Raw genomic sequence first — 21,038 nt, 5'->3', positions numbered from 1 at the left:
CAGAGCGAAGTATAAAGTAGAGTCCCGGGAGCTATCTCCCTGTCTCGCTCTCTCTGTCTCTCTCTCAAGTTGCTAAGCCCTTCTCCCTACGACCTGCCTGTTCTATGGCTAGGTTCCTTCTGAGCTCTCTTTCCTAAATTCTGGTGAAACAGGAGTCGTATCACGTGTGTTCCCTGTGGTTGGAAAGTTCTAGAAGCCTGTGTGTGAGTATGTGTGTATGTGTGTGTATGGTCAACAAGGCTTTGTTCACCTGGTGAATTGCTGACAACTAACTGCATCATCTCCTTACTGGCTACTTCGTAATCTGTCGTCAGCTTTTCCTCAGCGTAACTTGCAAGATCATTTCCCATTCTCAGGCTCGCTTAGAGCTGTCTATCTATCTATTTATCTATCTATCTATTATGATTTGTAATTATAATATGGACTCATAACATACCCCCCCCCTTTTTTTTTCTAAGCAGTTAATAGCTCTCTCCTAAGACTGCAAATAATTTTTGATGATGATGATGACTGATGATTTAATGATGTGATGATGATGATGATGATGATGATTGATGATTTAATGATGTTGGTGATGATGATGATGACAATCGGAGTTTCGGCACCCCTCCATTTGAGTCTCCCTGTTGTTCCTAGCCTCTGTTCATCCAGCAGTACAGTGGGCATCAAACGTCCTGTCGCTTCTCCTGCTTTTCTGTCGATGCACTTTGAAAATCATTGTGGTGAATTTACAGACACTGATGGCACTGTACTGAGGCCAAATGATATCAACAATGTCCGCTGCTGTGGATTCGCTGTTACTGATTTTCAGAGTTCGTGGAGGGAAAAACAGGAGGCGCGACAAGATTTTTGATGTCGACTGTACAACTGGGGACCTGAATATGAAGTGACTATTGCAGGTCATGTTCTTAGGGAAGATCAAGACTTAGAAGAACGTGTTTCTGTCATAATGGCCCTCTTGTAGTCGATAGGCATTGATATAATAGCTTACTGTTCGCCTGGCAGTGAAATTATGGACCTGGATGTAAATGGCTATATACCGCAGGACGTGTTATACGGGAAATTGTGGTTTAGCAAATACTGATTCTTTTAATAACCCGTGCCGTCAGTAGACAAAAATATATGCCTTTTGCAATACAGTTTGGGACCTGGATATAAATGCAATTGTTACGGATTGTATTCTTGGGGAAAATTGGGACATAGCAAAATGTGTCAGCCTTAACGACATTTGTGGCGTCGAGAGGCGTAAAATTGTTTGTCACCCCCCTTTGTTTGAATGAGCGTTGTCGTGTCCGAGGTGAACGAGACTATGAGATAAAATCCCAAAGTGTCGTTAAATGAAAGGCGTGAAATATATCCCTTCACCAGTTGTCGTAAATTTTTCAAAAATATTTGAAAGTCATAATTAGGCATGGTGGCGAGATTGGCCATGAATATTTTAGGGAGACAACGTTTGCAGTGTTTGAGCTGTGTTTACGTGTGTGGCCATGGCTTGAGTGTGTGTGTGTGTGTGTGTGTGTGTGTGTGTGTGTGTGTGTGTGTGTGTGTGTGTGTGTGTTTTCTGTACACATTATGTCTAAGTTTATTCATGACTGGAGGACGGGGTTAGGTAAGTGTTGTGTGAAAGCTGTTTCCACACATTTAAAATATGAGCAAACTACACACATGCATGCACCCACAAGCTACACACACACACACACACACACACACACACACACACACACACACACACACACACACACACAGTATGTTTACATACATATGCTTACATGATAATATACATTATATAAAAATATGTTTATCACACACACACACACACACACACACACACACACACACACACACACACACACACACACACACACACACACACACACACACACACACACACACATGATTTTCTCTGGACGTATTCCAGTAGGCTAACATAATTTGTGCTTGCCGTGGTCATGTCATCAGTGAAGGCTTGTTTATGCATGTAAAGTATGTGTGTGTGTGTGTGTGTGTGTGTGTGTGTGAACTTATTTTTGTATACCAGCATATTTTTATATTCAAGTAAATATATCTATGTATACATACCATACATGCCCATATATATATATATATATATATATATATATATATATAATATGTTCCAAAAGAGGAAGGAATTTCTTCCTGTGGGAGTGGGGAAGCCAACAAAGGTTTTCTGTTAGAAGTTGGTAATTACCAGGTAGTGTTTGGGAACCACATAATGTTATAATCGTCATGACCGTACAGTACTTCCAATTGTTTTATTCATCACCAGCAGCATCGTCATCGCCTTAACCCTGTTGTTGACCTTTCAGAATTGGAAGATTTTGTATTTGGCTTTAAATGCGAACTTCGATCTTATGACAGCTTTATTGTAAAACCTTATTTCTCACTCTTATACAGTAACTGGTTCATTTTTTTTTTCTATAGGAGAAGATATTACTCTACTGAATTTTGTTCTCATTTTTTCCTGTATATATTCCGAATCCCTGCTGCCAGCCTGACCTCTCGACGTGTAGGCTGAAATAGTGTGGTGAGGGTGAGTGTGGTGGTGATTGTGGTGATGAAAGTGAGTTTGGTGATGGTACTGGTGACGTTGATGTAGGGTGATTGTGTACGGGTTTAATTCTCTCTCTCTCTCTCTCTCTCGCAGGGAAGTGGTGAGGATGGAGCAAATTTGTGACGCAAGGTGGTAGAGTAGTTGCGATGATGGTAAATGTGATGTGTGGTGATGAGGGTGGCCAGAACAGACCGATTTTATCTATGTCCTACGTAAAGCCCTTCACTACAGTGGTACATGAGTCATTTTGTAGTCTTTCTCCCTTCAGACGATTTTTATAGATTTGGAGAGAACATTTTTGCAGTGACGGGTGTAAGAGAGAACATTTGCAGTGACGGGTGTAAGAGAGAACATTTGTAGTGACGGGTTGAAGAGAGCACATCTGCAGTGACGGGTTGAAGAGAGAACATCTGCAGTGACCTGGTTTTAGAGAGAACATCTGCAGTGACGGGTGTAAGAGAACATTTGCAGTGACGGGTTGAAGAGAGAACATCTGCAGTGACTGGTGTAAGAGAGAACATTTGCAGTGACGGGTTGAAGAGAGAACATCTGCAGTGACGGGTTGAAGAGAGAACATCTGCAGTGACGGTTGAAGAGAGAACATTTGCAGTGACTAGGTTTTAGAGAGAAGGTCTGCAGGTACTAGGTTTTAGAGAGAACATCTGCAGTGACGGGGTAGAGCATTTGCAGTGACAGGGCGGGACATTTGCAGTGACGGGACAGAACATTTGCAGTGACGGGGTAGAACGTTTGCAGTGACGGGGTTAGAGTTTCCACGGAGTCTTCCTTAGCCTGGTGTCTCTCCTAGGTTGAGGAAAATCGTCTGAAGGAAACGGGAATAAAACAAAACACGTCGTCAGAATGAAGGCGTTAATAGGACCTCACACGCTTCTCGCATCCCACTGTGGTATAGGCTGGTATAGGCCGGTATAGTGTGGTGGCAGGGATGGAGTGGTATTACTGACGACATTGGCTTCGTAACACCTTTTCCATAGCGATTTATTATGTATAGTACATCCCTATTTCTCCTGTACCATATCTGTTCAGTCCTCTTATCGATATCGCTTGCTTTGGTAACGAACAGTATGATAAAAATTAGTGACGTGTATAATGAATCGACAAGTATAATGTGTAAGGAAGTCTCTGTACTAATTGTGTAAGACAATTGGCTGTGGCTGTGACTCTGCTCTGTATATCTCTGCCTCTTCCCTACCCATGTCCTTGTCTATCTCTGTACAACCTCGCTTTTTCAGATCCCTTTATGATGGCATACTAAAGTGTAAGATGGTGGCAGAGAAGGCTGGTTATAACTCTGTTCTCTCTGGTTATATTCCCTACCCCATACCTCACCCCCACCTCGTCTCTGTCATGCTTGTCGCCATCTGTCAGCGCAGCCTCGCCATTCAGCCTTCCCTTCATTGCTGGTGAACGAATATAGATTTGTGGTTCGTTTTGGACGGCGTGTGATGTTTTCAGTTTTGGAGAGAGAGAGAGAGAGAGAGAGAGTGAGTGAATGTTATATTTATCTGCCTGTATCCATTATATATATATATATATATATATATATATATATATATATATATATATATATATATATATATATTTTGATATTGATAAGTAGATAGATTAATAGATAGATAGATATGTTTGTTTATCTATTTATCTATCTATCTGCTGTAAGATGTGATTACACGAAAGCGCTCGGGACATTTTCGCCTTTCCTCTTCCTTGTGAATATCAGCGTATATATGAATCACACGTTGCCAAGGGATTTATTTGCATATATATATATATATATATATATATATATATATATATATATATATATATATATATATATATATCATCATCATCATCATCATCATCAGCCATAACTAGTCCACTGCTGAACAAAGGCCTCCCCCATCCTTTTCCACGAATTCCTTGACTGAGCCAATCTTTGCCACGTTTTCCCTGCAAATTTCTCTATCTCATCTCTCCATCTCCTGTCTGGCCTTTTTCTGCTATGTTTACAATCTCTTGGTGTCCAGTCCGTCAGCCTCGTAACTCCATCGGTTATCCCTTATTCTTGCTATATGGCCTGCCCACCTCCATTTCTGTTCCTTTATAACCCCCACAATATCTTTGACTTTAGTCTGCTCTCTTACCCAAGTTGATCATTTCCTGTCTCTTAAAGATATTCCCAACACTGACCTTTCCATTGCTTTCTGAGAACGGATTAATTTTTTTTCCATCGATTTTGTCAGTTACCAGGTCTCACAACCATACGTCATACCTGGAATTATACATTCGTTATATACTTTTCGTTTCATACAAACTGGCAAGCTACTTTTCATAATGTCTCTATGTTTACCGAAAGCTTTCCATCCAATTGTAATGCGTCTTTTTATTTCGCTATCATGATCTTTCGTTAATTTTAGTATTTGTCCCAAGTAGTTGTACTCCTTAACTTCTTCAAGAATTTCATCGCTTATTCTGATAACGCTCTTTGGTGTTTGTGGATTAAACATTACTTTCGTTTTACTTTGGTTCATCTTCAGTCCTACTTTGAGACTTTCTCTGTTCAGGTCATTTAACATCTCTTGCAATGCCTCCGCTGTTTCTGAGATTAAGAGAGTGTCATCTGCATATCTTAAATGGTTTAGCTTTTCTCCATCAATGTTCACTCCTTTGTTTTCCCAGTCTAGCTTTCTGAAAATACCTTCTAGGCATGCTGTAAATAGTTTTGGTGAAATTGTATCTCCCTGACTTACGCCCTTCTCAATCTTAATTTTTTCTGAGTCCTTATGTAATTTAACTGTAGCAGTTCCCTCTTTAAATATGTTTTCGAGCTGGTTTACAATGTTCTAATTCACTCCTTGTTCTCGCAATGAATTTGTAATTCCTATGTGCTCCACTGAGTCGAAAGCCTTTTCATAATCAACAAAACCTAAGCAAAGTGATTTGTTATATTCTATAGTTTTCTCAATTAACTGATTCATTGTATGTAGATGATCAATGGTCGAATACCCGTCGGAATCCTGCCTGTTCACGAGGTTGGTTTTCCTCCAAAATTGTTGTTATTCTGTTCGTAAGGACTTTAGTGAAGAGTTTGTAAATGACTGATAATAAGCTAATGGGTCGATGGTTACTAAGATCTTTTGAGTCACCTTTTTTGTAGAGTAAAATAACTATTGCATTACGCCATGTTTTGGGAATTTTCTTCTGTTTTATACAGTGGGTAAATAAGTGAGCAAGCCTATTTTGTACTTCTACTCTGGCATCCAACAGTAAATCTTTTACTGTTCCATCTTCTCCCGGAGCCTTCCCTCTTTTCATATTTTTAAGAGAAATATTTACTTCGTCTGGTGTTACCTCAGGTATTTCACTTGTATCAACTGAAAAGTTAGCTATTGGTACTACTGTCTTTGATGCATACGGTTCTTTGTAAAATTCTTCAACTCTCTTCACCATCTTATCTCTGCATTTAATGATTTCACCGTTTTTTTCTTTCAGTGATGTCATTTGTTGCTTTCCTAGTGCCATTTTACTTCGGATTTGTTTCAGATTTTTTCCATTTTTGATGGTTTCTTTGATCTGATCTATGTTTCTCTTTTTTTTTTTTTTCTTCTCTTTGTCTTATGTTGATAAGCTTATGTAATTCTGTTCGTTCTATTTCGTCTTTCTTTGTCTTTACTTTCATTTCCTTTCGTTATTTCATAAGCTGGAGTGTCTTTTCTGAATACTTCTTGGCTCTGGTTGTATTAGGTTTTCCTACTACCTCTGCTGATTCTCTGAGCATTTTTGTTAGTCTGTCATTCAGCTCATCAGTGTCACATTCAACATTACTTAGAGCCTGAAATCTGTTCCTTATGTATACATTCATACATACATATATATATATATATATATATATATATATATATATATATATATATATATATATATATATATATATATATATATCGTTACATAGCCTATGATTTCATCATCCTTTGTGTAATTCTAACGTACAATGTGCTGCCTGTTTGATCACGAGCGTGTTCTGCCTCAGTCCCCCCCTTCTACCGTTATAGTAGAGTAAGTCGTCCTTTCTGTTGTTCAGAGCGGGATTGTCAACTCTTTGTCCCCATGGCTTCATTTGCGCGTCCTTCTTACAAGTTGTATCAAGCTCTGCTGGCCCCTATATAATGAGCTCAGTCTCTGCATCATGGCCACTTAGATCTGCTCCTCATTTTGTTTACATCTCTGTCCTCCCCTGTACAGTTATTATTATTGTGAGTGCTCAGAAAGTCTCCAACCATCTAGCGGCTGTGTATTTTGAGTATAAGTGTTGTTGCATTTTTTCTTGTACTGTGAAGCATAAGGTTAATTCTTAGGCCTAGTAAGGTTTTTGTAATTTATGTAAGGTTATTGTCAGCCATTATTAATAATAGTTTGTATCTGTAATAATTTATCTGGCATTCACTGAGTATTATCTGGTATCTCATTTTATCAGGGCTGACTTAGGTAAATTTACTCTTGCTAATTTCGTGTTAATAGAGGCTATTGCAGTTAACCATATATTTAACCTGTTTTTTGCCATTACATTATCCTTATGAGTCCTGAATGTTTTGTTGTTAGTTTGAGCATTAAACTTTAACTTGTAATTTTACCTAACTCTTTTGTTTTGAACCTGGAACTTTACGGGACAGTAGTGATTTTTAGTATTCTCACTTAAAGTGTACATCATCTTTCTCTGTTCCGTAAAATAAATTTGGCGACCTCATATCATGATATTCAGGATATTATCATAAGGATATTGCTTGATATTTTGTGACTGTTACTTATTCATGATGTCTACTATTACTACACTTGATGAAGCCAAAGATTTTTTGTCAAATGTGCAAACAGTGTGTGATGTAGAAAACAGAACAAAGAATGAACATAAGCTTGTTGCTCAACAATTGGGAATTGCTGTTCGCTCTCATCATTCTAAAGATCAAATTGTTGGCATGATTAATAAAAGCTTGTTTAATGTAACTCCTCCAAATGAGCAAACGCAGATTGAATTAGCCAAGTTACAGCTAGCCCTGCAGGAGGCTCGTGTGAAGGAAGCTGAATTTCAAGCACGTGCTAAGGAGGCTGTGTCTCAGGCTAAGGAGGCTTGTGTTAAGGAGGCTGAATTTCAGGCAAATGCTCGTATTCAAGAGGCACAGGTACAGGCTCAGGCACAAATTGAACTAGCTAGGATTCAGGCAGACCATGAGTATCGCATGAAACAAGGTGGAACTGGATCATCTAGCTCTGATGATTTTGATGTGGCTAAAAATGTTAAACTTGTCCCTCCTTTTAATGAATCTGATTTAACAAAGTATTTTCAGTTGTTTGAGAGGGTAGCTACAGGTTTTAATTGGCCCAAAAAGTATTGGCCAGTACTCCTTCAAACTGTTCTCACCGGTAAAGCTCAAGTAACTTATGCATCTTTACCTCAGGATCAATCTGATAATTATGATGTAGTTAAGAGCTTGATTCTTAAGGCCTATGAGCTTGTTCCTGAAGCCTATAGAGTAAAATTTAGGACAACTTACAAGGAAGATAAGCAATCCCATGTTGAGTATGCAAAAATCAAAGAAGATCTGTTAGAGCAGTGGTTAAATTCTAAGAATGTGGATTCTGATTTTGGTAAATTTAAGCAGATGATTTTGCTGGAGGACTTCAAAAGGTGTATTAGTAAAGATGTAAGCCTATATCTTGATGAGAAAAGAATAGATAATTTGTCTGATGCTGCAGTTTTAGCTGATATGTTCTCACTCACAAGAGATATTCTAGAGAAAGAAAGGGAAAGCTGAGAGTAAGTACGTTGCCTCTACTCAGAGTACAGGTAACAGGAAAGAGAATAAGGATGATGTTTCTCAGGAAGTAAATACCAGCTTCACCTCTAGATTTCAGAAAAGTAAATGTACTTATTGTAGTAAGCTTGGCCATACTAAGGAGAAATGTTTCAGGAGACAGCGTGATGTGAACAAAAAGGAGTCTTTAAATATTCAGTCAATTGGTCTAGTGTCCACTCTTGAGAGTTCCCAGAATTCTTTAACTGAGTTAACTGAACCTGCTTTGAGGGGTAACTTAAATTCTCATGATGGAGCTCCTCTTTTGAGCAGTAACGTGGGTGACACTCTCAAGAGTTCATGTGCTAATTTCCTGTCTGATGGTTTTGTCAGTCCTCTGGACAGTAATGACAGGAAATCAGTTCAAATATATCGTGATACAGGTGCTTGCCAATCCCTTATGCTGACCAGTGTTCTAGGCTCTAATGTTAATTCCTCTGATGAAACTGTAATCTTACAAAGTGTAGGGAATAATTACTTCTCTGTCCCTCTGTGCAGAGTAAATTTAGAGTCTGGTTTTGTTAATGGTTCCGTTATGGTTGGGTTGGTTGAGACACTCCCAATGTCAGGTGTAACTTTCTTACTTGGAAATGATATTGGTGGAAGTCAAGTGTGTCCAACTCCTCAGTTGTCTAGTGAGCCAGTGGCTGCGTCCCAGGATTGTGATGTCCCTGATGTGTTCCCTGCATGTGCTGTCACTAGGGCTAAGTCTAAAGTTACTGGTGATTTAGAGGATAATGATGATGATGACGTTATCCTAGCTGACACTTTTCTTGCTAATTTGGACCACTCACCAGATGAGGCAGTACCCCGTAGTGTTGATAATTTGTCTCGTCAAGAGTTGGTTGAGTTGCAGGTTGCTGACCCTGAGTTGAAAGGTCTAGCTAACTCTGCTTACAGTGAAGAAGAGTCAGCCAGTGCTTCTACTTGTTATTATGTAAAGTCAGGAGTACTTATGAGGAAGTGGAGACCCCCAACAGCATCAGCCAACTGTGAATGGGAGGTCGTACATCAAGTTGTCATCCCTCGTGTTTGTAGGCAGGATATCATTAGAGTGGCTCATACATCAAGTTGTCATCCCTCGTGTTTGTAGGCAGGATATCATTAGAGTGGCTCATGATTCCAGTTTGGCAGGACACCTTGGAGTGAGGAAGACTGTGGCACGCATTTTGAAACACTTCTACTGGCCAGGTATCTTCAGGGATGTTTCCTGGTATTGTAAGTCTTGTCACACCTGTCAAGTTGTGGGCAAGTGTAATCAGACCGAAAAGGTTGCACCTCTAGTTCCCATTCCTCCTTTTGAGGCGCCTTTCACCCGTGTGTTGGTGGATATTGTGGGCCCTCTTCCTAAGACTTCTTCAGGATTTTCTTATGTGTTGACCCTGATTGATATGGCTACTCGTTATCCTGAAGCCATTCCACTTACAAATATCTCAGCAAAGAACGTGGTTAAGGAAATGCTAGGGTTCTTCACAAAGTTTGGTCTGCCCAAGGAGGTACAGTCAGACCGGGGAAGTAATTTCATGTCAAATGTTTTCAAGCAGTCTCTGAAAGAGTTGGGAATCACCCAGATCACGTCTTAAGCTTACCATCCCCAGACCCAAGGAGCGTTGGAGAGATATCATCAAACACTCAAATCGATGCTCAAGAAATACTGTTTGGAACATCAGAAAGACTGGGATAAAGGTCTTCCATTCGTTGTGTTTGCCGCAAGAGAATCTCCAAATGAATCACTGGGCTTCTCACCCTTTGAACTACTGTTTGGCCATGAAGTAAGAGGACCCCTTAAGTTACTCAAGGAATGCTGGCTGTCAGAGGAAGATGACGTCAACCTGCTGGAGTATGTGATGAAGTTCAAAGAACGGCTGTCCACTGCTTTACAGCTGGCGAGAGAGAATTTAGGAGCTGCTCAGGAGAAGATGAAAACTTGGTATGATAAGAAGTCCAGGTTACGCCACTTTCAGCCAGGAGATCAGGTTTTGATTCTGCTACCAGTTCATGGGCAACCTCTTCAAGCCAAGTTTAGTGGTCCTTATTTCGTGGAGAAGAAACTCAGTGATGTCAACTATGTCATCGCCACACCAGATCGTAGAAAGAACAAGGAACTTTGTCACATCAACATGCTAAAATTATATCACAGGCGGGACGAAAATAACCCAGTCTGCACTGTAGCTGTTCCACCCGAGTCTGCAAGTGAAGCTCTCCCATGTAGTATGAGCCTGAGTGATAGTTTGGGGAAGAATCCTGATATCATGAATGATCTCCAGACTAAGCTTTCTCATCTAGCTCCCGAGGAAAGGCAGGAGTTTTCGGCATTACTGCAGGAGTACCCGCAAGTGTTCCGTGCCACTCCAGGAAGAACCACTGTGTTGATGCATGATGTCGATGTTGGAGACGCAAAGCCAATTAAATTGCCTCCTTACCGTGTGAACCCAGTGAAAGTTCCTCTCATCCAGAAGGAGCTTGGCTACCTGTTGGACCACAAGATGATTGAGCCCTGTCAGAGCGAGTGGAGTTCTGTCACATTAGTCCCTAAGCCAGGTGGGTCACAGCGGCTTTGCATTGACTACAGACGTGTTAATCAGATAACCAAAACAGACACTTACCCCTCTCCCTCACGTGGAAGATTGCATAGACAAGATCGGAAAGGCTAGGTACATAAGTAAGTTTGATTTGTTAAAGGGATACTGGCAAGTACCTATGACTGAACGTGCTAGGGAGATCTCATGTTTTGTATCACTAGTAAAGGCTTTTGCATGTTCCGTAATGCCATATGGTATGAAGAATGCACCAGCCACATTTCAGAAGCTCATGAATGTTGTAACAGAGGGTTTGGCAGGGTGTGTTGTTTATATTGATGATGTATTAATCTTCAGTGACAACAGGAAAGATCACCTATGCCATGTCAGTAAATTTCTTGAGCGTTTGGTTCAGGCTAATCTTGTAGCTAATTTATCAAAGTGTGAGTTTGGTCAAGCTAAAGTTCAGTACCTTAGGTATGTAATTGGTGATGGACATGTTACACCACCAGGAGCTAAGGTTCAGGTTATAAGTGATCTTCCCAGACCTAAAAGTAGGAAGGAGCTACAAAGATTTTTGGGAATGGTAGGTTATTACAGGAGATTTGTTCTTAACTTTTCAATTCTTGTATCACCACTTACAGACCTACTGAAAAAGGGAGTTGAATTTGCATGGACCGATAACTGTGAATCCTCTTTCAACAAACTTAAAGCTATTCTATTAAGTCAGCCAGTGCTCGCTACTCCAAATTTTGCTAAACCTTTTAAGATGGCTGATGATGCAAGTGATACAGGAGCTGGGGCTGTTTTCCTGCTAGAGGATGATCAGGGTATTGAACACCCTGTATCTTACTACAGTAAGAAGTTCACTCCACCTCAAAGGAACTACTCCACTATTGAGAAAGAGCTTTTGGCCTTGATTTTGGGTTTACAGCATTTTTCATTTTATTTGTGTTCTGGTTTTGACCCCATAGTCATTTATACCGATCATAACCCACTGAAATTCCTTAGTAAGTTTAAAGATAAAAATCAGAGATTGACAAGATGGAGTCTACTTCTTCAGGAGTATTCATTAGACATACAACATGTCAAGGGGAAAGAAAATGTCATTGCAGATTGCTTATCTAGACTTCAGACAGATTGTTTTAGAGTAATAAGAAATTTCCTTTGTAAATTTCTTTTTCTTTGTGGGGAGGTGTTACATAGCCTATGATTTCATCATCCTTTGTGTAATTCTAACGTACAGTGTGCTGCCTGTTTGATCACAAGCGTGTTCTGCCTCAGTCCCCCCCTTCTACCGTTATAGTAGAGTAAGTCGTCCTTTCTGTTGTTCAGAGCGGGATTGTCAACTCTTTGTCCCCATGGCTTCATTTGCGCGTCCTTCTTACAAGTTGTATCAAGCTCTGCTGGCCCCTATATAATGAGCTCAGTCTCTGCATCATGGCCACTTAGATCTGCTCCTCATTTTGTTTACATCTCTGTCCTCCCCTGTACAGTTATTATTATTGTGAGTGCTCAGAAAGTCTCCAACCATCTAGCAGCTGTGTAATTTGAGTATAAGTGTTGTTGTATTTTTTCTTGTACTGTGTAGCATAAGGTTAATTCTTAGGCCTAGTAAGGTTTTTGTAATTTATGTAAGGTTATTTTCAGCCATTATTAATAATAGTTCGTTCGTTCGTTCGTTCGTTGAAAGATTCCCTGCACATATAGTGCAGGCCGGGCCATACATTAGCCCGGTCAGTGGTGTATGGGCTGATTAAATAACAGTAAGTGGGGAAGACAGGACCTGGGGAATGCCCAGCACACACGTCCTGTCTCCTGACTGGCTTTGTGGTGTGTGTGAATAATAGTTTGTATCTGTAATAATTTATCTGGCATTCACTGAGTATTATCTGGTATCTCATTTTATCAGGGCTGACTTAGGTAAATTTACTCTTGCTAATTTCGTGTTAATAGAGGCTATTGCAGTCAACCATATATTTAACCTGTTTTTTGCCATTACATTATCCTTATGAGTCCTGAATGTTTTGTTGTTAGTTTGAGCATTAAACTTTAACTTGTAATTTTACCTAACTCTTTTGTTTTGAACCTGGAACTTTACGGGACAGTAGTGATTTTTAGTATTCTCACTTAAAGTGTACATCATCTTTCTCTGTTCCGTAACAATATATATATATATATATATATATATATATATATATATATATATATATATATATATATATATATATATATATATATATATTTACTGGTGGTAGGTGGTGGTGACCATCATCCACTCACATAGTGCTGCCTACTTCTTCCTTCACCAGTATCACTCTTTTTCTGTCTGTCCTCACTCTTCTTATTTCTCCCATCTTTCCTGTCTCATTTTATTGGCTACTCCTCCTTCCTTTTCAGGTGGTTGTACAATGAGTGACAAGCCAAATGATTAAGTCAGGAAACCATTTACAACGCTGGGTGGTAACCATGTAGCCAACCCACACGTGTTCCCGACGTGTCAACAAGTTGGTGTATATATATATATATATATATATATATATATATATATATATATATATGAGAGAGTAACAGACAGACATAGGCATTAGGCAGACCAGAGAGAGAGAGAGAGAGAGAGAGACAGACACAGACAGACTGACAGACATAGGCACTAGGCAGACCAAAAAGAGATGAGAGAGAGAGAGAGAGAGAGAGAGAGAGAGAGAGAGACAGACAGACAGACAGACACACACAGACAGACAGACAGACAGGCAGAGACACTAGGCAGACCAAAAAGCAATAATCCCTTTTATTTTCTTTTTGGCGATGGAGGGAATCCAACAAAATGTTTTCACCATGGGAGCGGAATTCATCCTTTTGGGAAATAAAACGAATTAATTTATTAAATTTCAGTTGGGATTCACCATAGAAGATCTCTGGCGGCAAATATCGATAGAGGAGCACATCAGATTATCTACCTCTTCACTACGATGACAGTAGTTTTATTCATTCATTTGTTTTTATCCAGCAGTACGCATTGATGTCATATATTACTTTATTCATCCCTGTACAAACGATTATATTCAGCTTTGAAAAAAAAAGTATTTTCGAATTAGAGGGGGCCTATAAAACCTCCAAAAAACCCTTCAATACGAAAGACTTTTAATAAGTAAAATAAAATCGGCCTGAGAGAGAGAGAGAGAGAGAGAGAGAGAGAGAGAGAGAGAGAGAGAGAGAGAGAGATCCTACTGCCGAAAGCATTGCGTCTCTGTTAGGAATCACAGTGAAAAAAAGTCAACAAATATCGCTACAGAAATTGGCTGTACGCAGTGACTTTGAAACTCTCTCTCTCTCTCTAACCAACGAAACCGTCCATGTGATTCTCGAATTTACTGACGATTGATCCCGTGTCGCAACTTGTATTTATTTTCACAGGAAGAACAAAAGATGGAAAATTTCATTTTCCTGTCTTTACCATTCCAGCATAAAAAAGAAAGAATCAAGAAAAGTAAAAGGAAAAAATGCTCGTTATAAATTTTCTCTTAGAACGATTTTTTTTTTTTTCAGACAAGACAGATATAGTATGATTCTGTACACTTTTTGTTCGTCCTGTAAAATACAAGTTTGAGTTACGAGAGAAAATTCATCGTAAATGTGCCTGAGAATCCGACCCAATGACTTCTTGGCCGGTATTCCCATCGGTTAAGGAAGGTCCCTAACACCTTTTCCCAAGTGATTTTTTTTTTTTGTTTATACCTTGCTCTCCGATTCTGTTACAAAAATCCTTCTGAAATCGCCATACTCAGCATAAACGTACAAAATTATCTAAACCAGCCAAAAAAAAAAAAAAAAAAAAAAAAACTAAGGGAGAGGTGAAAGGGAGCCTCCTTACCTGATGGCTGCTTTATATTAAGATGTTACCCAACAAATCCACTCCTGTGTGTGTGTGTGTGTGTGTGTGTGTGTGTGTGTGTCATCGATATACCTTTGTTTTACTTGCATAGTGATGACATGCAGCAAAACTTTAAAGCATCTCCCTGTCAGTTTCCTGTCGCACTGTACTCCTCTTTCGTCCTTTCAGATATACTTTATTGCGCATATTATTTATGTTTTTGTGTCAGTTATCATATTCGTTCTTTTCATCTACGATATGTTTATTTCACATTAGCCTGATTTCGCATGTTCATTTCTTAGGTTTCTTTTGGCTGAATATGATTTCTGTCCCTAGGTTTTGTTTTCTTGAATATACTTTAATTTGTTTTCTTTTTATTTTTTATTTATTTTTTTGTCAGTTTAATATATTTTCGGTGGTCAGTGGTGGCGACCATCATCCACTCACTTGATGTAGTGCCACCTACTTCTTCCTACACTTTTATCATTCTCTTTCTGTGTCTGCCCTCCTCTCTTCCTGTTTCTCCCATCTTTCCTGTCACCTTTTATTACTCTTCTGTCCTTTTCAGGTAGCTTTACATTGAGTGACAAGCCTAATGGTTTCCTGTATGCCATAGAAAACCATTTACAACGCTGGGTGGCAACCATATAACCTTTTGTGTCAACAAGTGGGTTAATGGAGAGTTTGCTCCCCGTAAACAACTAACTCAAAGACAAACGGCCACCCCTTACGGGATTGTGGCGTCTGGCAATAGATCGATAGATAGATAGATTTTCCTATTTTGGAGCGCGACAATGAAAAGATAAGTATATTACTTAACCCTATTGATCATACGCATCCCACAAATGGCCATAAAAGATTGAGTGGCTGGCTTCCCTTTGGCGAGTTTTAGTATACAATCATAGTTCTGCCTCGTCTCACTGATTATGAGGAGGAGGATTTCCAGGCCTTTCCAACATGATTATAGGAAATTAATCGATTTATAATTAAACAGAGAAGCCGAGGATGTGGAGAAGTATCGGTTATTGACGGAAATTTTGCATGCTATGATGAGGAACCCTGTCTAACCTTTCTGTACCTTTGCGGACTGCACTCTGTAGTATGGGATGCGGTTGATGACGTTAGACAATTACTGATGATCCTGAAATTAGAGTGGAAAAAAAAAAGAGTCTTGCCAATATCTTACTGTCTCTCCTCTATTGACGTGACTGCATTGAAGTACTGTTGCCTCCAAAGGTTCCGTTCCTCTTCCTGATGTAACTATTAAAATGATTTTAGTTTGAGTAATGGTACATATCGTCACTGCAATCTGTCCGGTTAGTTTGTGTGTTTTAACCAGCTGTAGGTTGAAGTACCGTAATTAACATAACGAGCTACAGTAGGCTACAGGAGGAACGGAACTGAGGCAACAGTACATAGCACATAGCAGTCATAACAAATTGATGTTGTTTACCAGCTCCAACCCTGACAAAAGCATCAACCTATGAAATCTAAACCTTGAACCTGTTCTGACATCAGACGGGTTCACAGAAGGATAATTTTACCGTGTCAACTGATGGGCTGTTTGTTTTATATATATATCTCTCAATGAATCTGGTAAATATGCCATTGTGCCTCGCTTGTTTATTGAAATCTAAATTAATGAGGCTTTATTGAGGACATTAATAACAGCCTTGCAATATTCCGCCACCGATAAATAACTATTTTTTACTATAGCCTGAAGCTCATGCACTGGTTCCTCCCCCCTTCTCTCTCTCTCTCTCTCTCTCTCTCTCTCTCTCACACACACACACACACACACACACACACACACACACAGCTTCCATAGCACTGTCTCCCTTTCCCCACAAGTCTTCTCCCCTTCCTCCTATCCTCCTCATTTCCCAAAACCCCCTCTCTCTTCCCCTCTCCTCCCCCTCCTTTATCCCCACTCACATCATCCCCCTTTCCCTCCTCTTCTCCTCTCCTCTCCCCAAGCTTTCCCCTTCCTCCCCACACTCCCTTCCTCTATATACCCACCCCCTTTGCTCTCTTCCCCCTCTGCGCACACCCTTCCCCCTCTCTCCCCATATCTTTCTCGCCTTCTCCCTCTCTCCGTGCACACACCCTCTCCTTTCTCTCTCTTTCCCCTTTCATTCCTCACTTCCCTCTTTCCTCTCTCTCCCAACCTTTACCCCTCCCCCCCCAAGTACTCCTTTCCTCTTCCCCATTCCCTCTCCCTTCCCCTCCCCCTTTCCTTTCCCATCCGCCCCCCTTCTCTTTCCCTCCCTCTCCCAACTTCCATCACCCTCCCCTTCCCCCTTCCCTCTCCTCTCCCCTCCCCCTCCCTCCCTTTCCACCTTCCCTCCCCCTCCCTCTCCATCATCCCTCTCCACCTTCCCCCTACCTCTTTCTCCGCCTTCCCTCTCCCTCCCTGTCCCCTTTCCCTCTCCCCTTTCCCTCTCCCTCCCTGTCCACCTTCCCTCTCCCTCCCTCTCCCAACTTCCCCTTCCCCCACTCTCACCCTTCCCTCTCTCTACCTCTCCACCTTACCTCTCCCTCCCTCTCCACCTTCGCTCTTGGTCCCTCTCCACCTTCCCTCTCCCTCCCTTTCCCCCTTCCCTCTCCCTTAGGCTTCCTTTTCCCTCCTCCTTCCTTCTCCCTCCCTCTTCCTCCCCGTCCCTCTTCCCTCTCCCTCATTCTCCTTCCCTTCAATCCACTCTTAAGTCCACAGCATTATAAATAAAAGATATACAGAGTGAAGAAAATGTGGGATATAAATAGGTGAAAAAATTTCGAAGCTGAGTACGCCTCTGGTGCTGTGTGGCTGTTGATTGGTGTGTGCTGGTGACGTCAGTGATTCTCTCTCTCTCTCTCTCTCTCTCTCTCTCTCACACACACACACACACACACACACACACACACACGCACACGTTAAAAAGTTATTTATTTCAAGGTACAGAAGTCATTCAGTGGAAATAATTAAACGGCTGAATTTAGGACACAGAAGCTGACAATGTCGTAAGTATGAAGAAATATTAGTAAGCAAAAGATCAACACCAAGAATAATGAAGCAGGTAAACAAAATATAAACAAAATATATCAAATTTCAGTTCTTAACTCTGACCTAATGTTCATATTTATTTTCCTCCAGAGGATTATATAAATTTTGTAGACTTTAAAAACCGGAGAGGTGAAATATAGCCTTCATTAACCCTTTGACTTCCAGAGACTCTGAAATTACATAAAATCGTCTGGAGATGAAAATAAAGTAATACACGTCATCGTAGTGAAGTAATTAACCTGCATCTGTGAAAACAGCTGTAAATCACGAGGCACCTTAACCCTATAGCCTCCGGTCATAGTTTTCTCTGTAATCTTAGTACCGTCAGACGATTTTACTCAGCTTGGGACAGACTTATGAAACTGGAGGAAATAGATGGATTCTTGTGTAACCCTTTTGACAGTATTCGTCAGTTGGATAAAATCGTCTGGCTACAGCAAGAATAATAAGAATATAAAAGCAGGGCATCGTAGTGAAATCCCTTGAATGCGATGACGATTTGTATTTTCTTCTGATTACGGCTTTTCGTACTGAAGGGGTTAATGGAGACTATGTGACTCATAGGCTCGTGTTCTTGTCGGATATGGAAGCTCCCTAACACCCCCTTCTCAGCGATATATTTTTTGGATATGCGTGGTTAATACCTTTCTTATTATCCGTGGTTAATACCTGAAGAGATTTTATTCAGAGTATGGCGATAGTGTAAGGATTATCGTAACAGAGATGAGGAAAGAAAGGTGTAATTAAAAGAAATCGCTCAGGAAAAGGACCTAGGGAGCTTCCTTAACCAACGAGAGTGCGGACCTGGATTTTAAAGTCAAATAAAACTATCTGGAAGCACCAGGAATGAATAATGAAAGTACGATATCGTAGTGAAAGTATTAACATTACTTTAAAATACATGGCGTATTCTTCAGCCAGGGAACAAAAGCCTAATTACATGTTCATAACCGATGCATTTTTTTTCATATAGTGTAGACTGATATTTTTGTACTCATGATTTTTTCCCCACCTTTTTTTTTTCTTATCGATACTGTTGGTGGTGCAGTGGTGTGGTAAATGGAGGAGGATGGAGGGGAAGGAGGGGGTGGGGGAGTGAGGATGAGGATAGGAGAGGGGGAGGAGAAGAAAGAGGTAGGATAAAGGGGGTAGAGGGAGGAAGGGGGAGAGCAGTGAACCAGCAGTATGTGAAAAGGGTGGGAGGAGAGAGGGAGGCATCATTGCAAAGCAGAGGAGGGGGAGGAGGGAGGGGGAGGAGTGGGTGGGGGAGTGAGGATGAGGATGGGAGAGGGGGAGGAGGAGAAAGAGGGGAGGGAGGATAAGGGAGGTAGAGGCAGGAAGAGGGAGAGTAATGAAATAGAAGTATGTGAAAAGGGTGGGAGGAGAAAGTGAGGCTTCAGTGCAAGGAAGGGGAGGGACAGGAGGGGGAGGAGGGAGGGGGAGGAGGGGGTGGGGGAGTGAGAATGAGGATAGGGGTGGGGGAGGAAGAGAAAGAGGGAGGATAAGGGAGGTAGAGGAAGGAAGGGGTAGAGCAATGAAAGCAGTATGTGAAAAGGGTGGGAGGAGAGAGTGAGGCTTCAGTGCAAGGAAGGGGAGGGACAGGAGGGAGAGGAGATGAAGCAGGAGAGAGGAAGAAGGGGGGAGGATGAGGAAAAAGAGATGGAGACTGGGAAAGCGAGGGAAGAGAAGGAGAGAGAGTGGAGGGAGAGGAGGGGTGAAGGGGGAGAGAATGGGAAGCAACAAGGGGAGATTAGAAACGAGGGAGAACCGGGTTACGGATGGGGGAGGGAGGGAGGAGAGAGAGTAGGGAACAAGAAATGGGAAGTGAGAGAGAGGAGTGGTAAGGTAGGAAGGGAGAGTGTGTTCACTGATCGAGGGAGAGAGTAGGTTGGAGACTGAGGGAAAGGAATAATGAAAGAGAGGAAGAGAAGGGGAGAGGGAGGAAGGAGAAGGGAGGGAGGGGGATATAGGGGGAGGGAAGCTTCAGATAAAGGGAATGGAAGAAAGGGGAGAGAGGAGAAAGACAGAATCGGAAAGAGACAAGGAGAGAGAGAAAGGAGTTACATGGAGTTATTGATAATTACATAAACAGACAGTACGGTACGGTGCCAACGAGGTGGTCTGTCTTTAATAGTGACAGGTAATGCGTAACCTGTCACAGGATTACTAGAAAAGGATATTACAGAAGAAGGCTTTCTCCCCCATCCATCCAACCCTCCGGCACAACGGCGTGCAGGAAAAGACATAAGTATCACCTTGCTGATTAACAAACCTGAAGGAATTTTTGGAGGACAAGGAGAAATTAGTATTAATATGAAATTAATAAAAATACATATATACACAGTTTTTATATCTATTTTTGTACTTAAACTAATAAGGAAACAAAGAAATACGAAACCATCCAGTACAACTTCATGTTCCTGTGGTATACTAAGTACTATGGAATCCCAAGTACAAGGGTGGACAACCAATCCTACCGCCCCTGAGGATGGTCCAGGAGGAGTCCCCTGTTTGACACCCAAATTTTCCTTAGCCAACGCCGATAGCTGACAAACAAATATCAAGCTATCTTTTTCCTTATTTTTTTTTACGTATTTGTAGTTGCGCTGTCCGTATCACTTTCCGGGAGCCTGTTACGGACACTGATAATAATTATCGTTACTCAAGAAATATTTGGTAATGTCCTAGCTAACTTTGTGTCCTGATAGATGTATGTTGTGTCCACGTGTTGGCGTATCCAGGGCAAATGTGAAGAGATTATTTATGCTTACATTATCAGATCCCTTAAATATCTTGAAGCTCTGGATTAGATTCCCCTTCTGTCGACGTTTGGATAAAGAGTAATGGAGGAAGGTAGAAAGGGAGGAGGGACGGGAAAGATACCAGGGTGAAAGGAAGGAAGGGGATGGAGGGGAGGGAGGAGTAGGGAAGGGGAAAAGCTGAGAGAGAGAGAGAGAGAAGAGGGGGAGGGGGCGTAGCTGCCCGTAGACAAATCCGGACATGGTTTTATGACAGCAAAAAAGTATATATATTTTTCCATCCCGCACACGCACGTTCACCAACTGCAAATTCCCACGTTGCTTTTGGCGTGAATGAATGAATCAGGGACTTTGTGGTGTGATTACGCAGTTTATCAGATATTTCAATCCAGGTGAATGCACTGTTTCCCAGGCTTGCTTGC

At 41.1% G+C, this 21,038-nt stretch overlaps 1 protein-coding gene across 1 annotated transcript in view; it reads left to right on the top strand.

Annotated features, from left to right (window-relative positions):
* Nucleotides 1-21,038, top strand: part of LOC145395764 (glutamate receptor 1-like) — a gene marked incomplete at its 5' end in the record, with an annotated part of 589,675 nt that overhangs the window by 291,159 nt on the left and 277,478 nt on the right. The gene's annotated exons all lie outside the window — the stretch shown is intronic.

The sequence above is a fragment of the Coenobita brevimanus genome, chromosome 1 (assembly GCF_032717465.1).
Source record: "Coenobita brevimanus isolate Jiangsu-jjx chromosome 1, ASM3271746v2, whole genome shotgun sequence".
Classification (NCBI taxonomy): Eukaryota; Metazoa; Arthropoda; class Malacostraca; order Decapoda; family Coenobitidae; genus Coenobita; species Coenobita brevimanus.
Note: the sequence above shows the minus strand (reverse complement) of the source record. Positions and strands in the feature narration are given on the sequence as shown.